The sequence below is a fragment of the Galeopterus variegatus genome, unplaced genomic scaffold (genome assembly GCF_000696425.1).
Source record: "Galeopterus variegatus unplaced genomic scaffold, G_variegatus-3.0.2 Scaffold1802, whole genome shotgun sequence".
NCBI lineage: Eukaryota > Metazoa > Chordata > Mammalia > Dermoptera > Cynocephalidae > Galeopterus > Galeopterus variegatus.
Genome location: NW_007727913.1, coordinates 153,293 through 160,752, shown reverse-complemented (window position 1 = coordinate 160,752; position 7,460 = coordinate 153,293).

Below are 7,460 nucleotides of genomic sequence, written 5' to 3'. Positions count from 1 at the left end.
AGTTGAGGATAGTGCTGGCCAGTGTGGCCCAGGAAGGGTTCCAAGAGTCACGAGAGCAGACTGAGGAGAAAAATCATCATACTCCGATACACCAATAATCCTGGAGGCAGGATATTGGCAGGGAGGATTTTTTCGGGGTGATGAGATGAGATTAGAAAAAGCAGGGATCCAGTTTCACTAATTGAAGAGGATAGAAATGGAGAAACAATTACACTTTGGCCTGCACAGAAGGATAGGCTATGCACAGACATGAGCAGGACCTGGGGAGCACAGCTGAGCTGGAACAGGACGTGAGGGTAAGCGGGCAAGGACAGAAGAGCTCGGTGGGTCACAGGACACATGGAGGGTGCTCTGATCATCACAGGATGCAACAGGGTGCAGCCCCATCAACAGCCCTACTGAGGCCAGCTGGAAAGATTTTTCAGAGAAACCCACCTCAGCAACCACCCAGGCCCCATTTGCAGGTACTACGCAAGCAACATGGGGTGCTCGGTAGCAAAGAAACAGAAAAATGAACTTTAATCCACCATGAAGGTGTCTTACTGGACATAAGTGAAGTTTCCTAAGGAGAGGAACTAGAACTTTCATTAGCTTCCCGGAGGCCTCCCAGTGTCTCTCCTGAAGGACAGTCCTTGACCATTTCTGAAGCCAGTGGTAAGATCACGAGCTCCCGAGCCTTGACGTCAGACACAAGGCTGGGTGCCTTGCATGCATCAGCCTGCTCACTCCGTGCACAGACTGCATGAGGGAGGGGCTGTCACCACCCTCACACACAGGTGAGGAAGCTAAGGGTCCCCCAGGCTCACACGCTGAACTCGGGGCCCAGACAGAAGTGCAGCTACAGGGCTCTACAACATGTCAAGGAGTTTGAATTCTAGCCTAAGAAAAATGAAAAATAAAGAATGGCTTTGAACAGGAACATGAGACTATCGTGTTTTAGCAGGAAAATTCTGTTCACAACATAGAAAATATACTGGAAGGGAATGTGACTGGAGGCAGGGAGACCAGTCACAAGACTAAGTAAAACGTAGTGGAAGCCTAAACTAGGATCATAGCAGTGGGGATGGAGCGAAGTGGACAGTTTGGAGCAAGAGATAGGATCAACAGGACTTGGCGGGTAACAAGTGAATGAGATGAGGGAGAAGGGTTTGAAGGGGGCCAGAGTATACCACCCCAGAGTACACCACTTTGGCATATTGATTACTTCGAGCTGAAGGCAATTGAGAAACAGCAGGTACAGGAAGGGCTCTCTGCCATCCTCTTTTCTACCTATAAGCAGGGCATGCACTGCCCCTGAGAAAGATGCCCTCCCTGTGCCAGGAAGAGGAGAACATTCTTGTCTCTGGAGATGGGAGTAAATGCCGAGGCGAGTCTGTAGAAACAAGCCTTAGTAGAATAACTTTCATCTTCCGTTAGTTTCTCCCATATGTTTCTAGTCCCTTTGCCACAATTTTCCACCCCAGCTCAAACCCCTTTTCTTATGTCTTGTCATGTCTCCACAATGTATTACTCTTTGTTAAAGTGGTATATAAGCCCTGGGTCTAACTGGTCCTTGGTGGTTTCTTACTTCTTTCTGTGAAGCCCTGTGTGCCACATAAAAATATTAATATCAGATAAAATTTGTATGCTTTTTCTCCTGTTCATCTGTCTTTTGTCAGTTTAATTCACAAGCCCCAGGTACAGAACTTAAGAGGGTAGAGGAAAAGTCTTTTCTCTCCTATGGGTGAAGTACCATGCTCAGGATTTTGGCTTGGGCTAGTGGGTGGATGGGGCTGCCACTCACTGAGATAGGAAACACAAGCAAGAAGCAGGTTGATTGGGGAGCAGTGTCCACAAGGGAGTTTTTAGGCCTGCAGAGTATCCAAATGAGGCTACTAGTGGACAGTTGGAAGTATGGGTCTGATGCTAAAAACAGAAACCTCACATGAAGATACATGTTTGGATGTCATCAATAGAGTGGGTGAATTATGAACACTCCCAGGAAAAGGCTGTGGAGTAAGAAGACCACCTAGGTAAGAACGCAGAGGAACCATAATATTTAGAGACAAGCAAAGGAAAAGAGCCTGACAAAGATCAAAAAGAAATGGCCAGTGGTAGAAAAGAAATCTCAGAAAATCAAAAAGGAGGAGGTAATCAGTGAATATTGAACATCAGCAGCTCCTACTGATACAAGTCCTAAGTAACCTTGAGGGCATCTCTGCTGGTACCGCACTAGGACATACATGTCATCGTCATTCTTACTTGAACTCCTGCAACAGCCTCCTAACTGGTCTCCACATATTCACTCCGACCTTCCTTTAGTCCATTTTCTACACAACTTCCAGAAGGATCTGTGCCTAAGAACTCTCATTTTGCACTTAGACAAAAATTCGAACTCCATTTTATGACCTACAAGGCTGTGTGTGATTTGACCCCTCACTTATTCTCCAGCTTCCTTTCTGGAATCTCTCCCTTGCTATCCTCCAGCCACAGTGGACCTCTAGTTCTCTGAACATGCTAAACTCTTTTTCGCCCTTGGGCCCTTGCACTAGCAGTTATGTTCACCTGAAACCCTTTCCTCCTCCCTTTCATATGGCCAAGTCTTTGCATTTAACAGGTCCTAACTTAATCCCCTCTTCCTCAAAGAGGCCTCAGTGGCCCCTCTGTCTAAAGTAGTGCCACCCCTATAGTTCCCTATCATAGCATTATGTTTTTGTTTTTCTTTGTAATGCAAAGCACCATTTGTATTTTTGTGAACTTATTTACTTCCTTTTTTTTCTGTCTCTCACACTAGATTGTAAGTTTCATAAAAAGGAGGCTTTGTTCATTATCTGCCCAGCATGTAGCTTAGAGATATATCCTTTAGGAATGCATTAAGCTGTAAGTAACAGAAAACTTAACTGACAGTAGATTAAACCAATAAAGTTTTCTTTTCTTGCACAGCAAGAAATCCAGAGACGAGTTCAGTGGCTCAGTGCTGACGTCTCTACACAAGTCCTGCTCTTTCCCTCAGGGCTACTCCTGCCATCTTATCCATGTTCAAGGCAGGAAAATGGGGAGAGAAGGAAAGGCCATATCAGTTGCATCTGTCCCATTTTAGGATGAAACTAAAGCTTTCCCAGAAGTTCCCCCAGCAGAGTTCCATTCAGACATGTCTCCTGGGCCAGAACTGACATGCAGTCCCACCCACAATTGCAAGGAAGAAAGCAGGAAAAGTGTGTGCATTTTGCTTTCTAGCCTCCATAGTGAGGAGCAGCGAGGGGAAAGGAGTTTTGGAACGCCTCTGGGGTAACTCATCAACAGAGGTTTCTGCAAGAGGTGTACTAGTAGGTGTGTATACTGCGGTCAAGAGCTTGGGAAGGGGCAAGGTGGGAGCCAGCTGGACAGATGGGTTGAGGCCAGATTGCAGAGGCTTTAATTCCACATTCTCACTTCTCAGCCAATGCAGACAGCTCAGGAGCTGTTTGCTACCTCCCCTCTTCCTGTGTCCCTCTTTGAAAACCTAAAACAGTGGAGCAGGCCAAGATGAAGTCCCCTTTTCAGTCCCCTACCCCACAGTGAGGGCAGAGGGAGTGACCAGATGATGGTGATACAGTGAATTAAGAGAAAAAAAGGGACAGGGACTAAGGAAATAAGTTTATCCTCACTCTGAATTTAATAATGAAAAATGGAACCACAGAGGCAGGGTTTCTAATTGACAATCTATGGACTAGTAAAGCAATCTTTTTTCCTGATTTCCACCCACTCTCTTCTCAGTATCTCTCCCAAAATGAAAGCTGATGAAAAGACCTCCTGGACCCATCTCACTGCTGCTCTCCCCAGGGTCTCTAGTAGAGCATGTGGCTAATATTATAGATTGTTGTATAACTAAGATGGAAACAATAAACAGAAGAGTATAGATATTAATAAATATCTAAACTATACTCTAGATTTAATGCTCAGGATCAAGCATGAAGGATGCAGCCTCCCGGAACTGTATATGCCATTAATATTCCTGGTATGTTTTGTGAGTATCACCCAATAAAATGTGTACAGGACCACACTCTTACATTTGAGTGAGTGTTTAGAGTCACGGAGCAATTGTGTGCACACAGTGGAAGACTTGGCTGAGTTAGTTGGTCATCACTTGTTTAAGGAAGACCTCCTTAATTTACATTCGGCTTCTCCACTCTTGAGTAATGTAGCTTTGATCTTGAGCACAGTAATTAAGGTTTCATAACATGCTACATTGATGAGCATTTATTTGGTTGAATGCCATAGATTTTGCCTTTGAATTTATGTTCCTGACTAGCTTTAGGCTTTTTCTTTGGAAATATTTTTGTTTCCATAGCAACATTTTCTGCAGGACTTTGGGGACAGACTCAAGCAATATCCACAAATGCAGAATCAAAAATCAAACTGTGTAAGGTGGAAATGCCAGAGCAGACTGAAGGTGGGGCAAGAACTGGTGTGGACCGTGTAGAGCTACCTCATGATCGAACTTCAGTAAAACCACCTCATCTCCCCTTGACAATGAATTAAGTAGACCCGCAACAGAAAGTCACACTATGAGCAGGCTCAAACCCCAGCCTCTTCTCCTGTCATGCCTCTTCCTCTCTCCTGGGTGTTTTATCCTCCAGCAGCACTAGAACAATGGCTAGATCCCCACCGTCCTCCTCCACGCCTTCACTCATACTGCGCCTGCCTGGGCCTAGACCCTCCCATCCCTCTCTGTCCATCTTCCCCCCATTCCTCAAGTCCCAGCTCAAAAGTCTTTGGGTTCTTCCCTAATCCCTCCAGTAACATCCCTCCTCCTCTGTGATTTACACTCCCACCTCATTCCCATAGCATCAGGATATGTGCATGGGAGATGGTAGTTTTACTAATGTAGATAGGTTGGAAATTTTTTAAATAAGAGCCACTGATAGCTGACATTTACTGGGCATTCACCATGTGCCAGGCACTGTGTGAACTCGTTACATGAATTGTCTTTCTTATTTTACATAGCACCCTGTGAGGTAGTCACCAGCACTGCCGTTTACAGATGAACTGGGACAGCTCAGGGAGGTTTATTAACATGCTCCAGGCTACACAGGTTGTACTGGACAGTGTCAGAATTTCATCCAGAGCTCATGCTCTTATCCACTGTGCAGGACAGCACTAAATTCTTGGTCCAGTGTCTGGTTTCCCCAGCTGGCAAGAAAGGAAACGAGGCAAGGTGTGAATCCATATGTGTGTATGTTGGGCGGGTGCTTCCTCATCTCTCTGTAATTTACTCTGTGGCTCAGCCAAAGTGGCAATGATATAATCCCTGTGTCCCTAGGGTATATGGCTGGATGAACAAACTCCAAGAGCTTGAAACTCCCGAAACAGCACAGGTGCCCAGCAGCAATCCATTTGCCACTTGTTACGTTATCAGTCCTTACCGTGTATAGTGAGATTCAGCTAAAAGACATTCTTATGCCACCAACACAAACATAGGACTATTGCTCTTCCTTAAATATTATCTGTGACTCACTTTTGAGTTTATAATGTATGTTTGTAATCATGTTGTCTCTGCTCTCTTTTTAGGGTCCTTTCTATGGGCTATCAGATTGCTGTGCGAGCAAACTGTGTTTTGTGAGTGGGGGGCCCCTAACTGGAGGCAGAGTCCAGCCAAGTCTTGATCATTCTAAGAATCGGAAGAAATGTTCCGTACTTGGATGTATCTGCAGAGGCTCCCTGGAGAGAGTGGACTGATGGAAGTCTATTTAATTCTTGGGAGAAGAAGCTTATTGGTCACTGAAGAACACTTTTTTTTTTTTTTAAGGATGATTGGTAAGGGGATTTTACCCCTTGAGTTGGTGTTGTCAGCACCACGCTCTCCCAAGTGAGCGAACCGGCCATCCCTACATAGGGATCCGAACCCGTGGCCTTGGTGTTACCAGCTCCACATTCTCCCAAGTGAGCCATGGGTCAGCCCTAGAACACCATTCTTGATTCCTTCCCTCTCTCAGAGGATTAGGTGTCCCACCTTCCACCCAAGGTTAATCCTATCACCCGTACTGGGGCCAGGTCTCTCACTCCCTTGGGAATTTCATTCTACCATGTACTCTGTCCTTGTGATTTCAGTCTCTCTTTTGTCCCTGCCTCCTTCCTTGAAACATAAAATCATGTTCACGTCTCTCCAATTAAAATTTAAAAGTCTACCTTCAGACTGATCTCTCTCTCCAGGTACACCTGCAGCTCTCACTCTGCCCTCACAAATCGCCTTACAAATTACTTTACACACAAAGCGTTCGTATACTTTCCTCTCATTCACTCCCTTCACTGACATTTACTTCCTCTGAAATTGATCACCTTTCACAAAGCCCAGCACATGTTGGTCATCACAGGTTGGATGGCTCCTCTGTCCCATCTGCCACTGAGCCTGTCCTTCTCCCTTGCACACCTGCCTTGGTACCTGTGGCCTGCCATTCTCCAGGTGCACCTGTCTCAGACTGCTCCCCTACTTCCTTCATAGGCTCCTCTCTGCCTCTCCAGCCCTTAAATGTTGGTGTTCCCCAGGGGATGCACTCTGTGGTCTTATTGCCACATTGCATCACTCTGCACCCTCTCCCAGGATGAGCCCATCTGTGACCATGCAGATCATGCACGGGTTCTGTGACCATCCCTGTCCTGCTGATGCCCAAGTATTTATTTCCAGCCATCTCTCTTCTTGACTTAATTTTTTTCTTCATTCTATCTTCTTTCAAAATGTTACCCTTGGGCATGCAGGAATAGGAAATGGGCTCATTGCTGAGACATACACTGAACAGTCCCTCCCTTAATGACACAAAGACTTAACAAAAGTTTTGGAAGAATCACTTGTAAAAGCTTATTAGGAATTGATAAGACCCACTCTGTTTGGGGGTGTCTCTTTCTATTAAGAAGGGAGGTGGGGGCCAGGGAAGTATTAATTTACTCTTCAAGTTGCATGTACTTCACAGTGCCTAAATCCCACCTGTTTATCAGCACATCTCCCCAAGCAGATGTGATTTTCTGGAGTGCTGATATTAGTTGTATTTTTTGCACTCTCAGTTTTTTTATTTTTACGCTCTCAGTTCCCACAGAGTACCAGTATACAGCAAAAGCTCAGTGTATGGTTGTGGAATGAATAAATGAACGGAATGTTGCCCAGTTCATGAATCTGCCGAAAGAAAGCTGGGAAGTGAGAATGGAGCCGGCCAGCCTGTACATGTCTATGGTGCCAACAGGAAGCTGACACACGAGGAAAATACAAAAACGCAGAAATAAGTCTATACACTCCAGGTGCATATATCCAGTGACCTACTCGACCCACTCACACAAGTTTCAGCTCACAACTCTCTTGAACTGAACACTTCCAGACTGAACTCTTGGTTCACACCCTCCATCGCCCATCCTTTCATGCCTCGGTCTTCCTCAGATCTCTAAACAGCACTGCCATTCACCTGCTTACTCAAATCAAAAACCTGGAAATCATCCTCAGGAGGGACAGATCT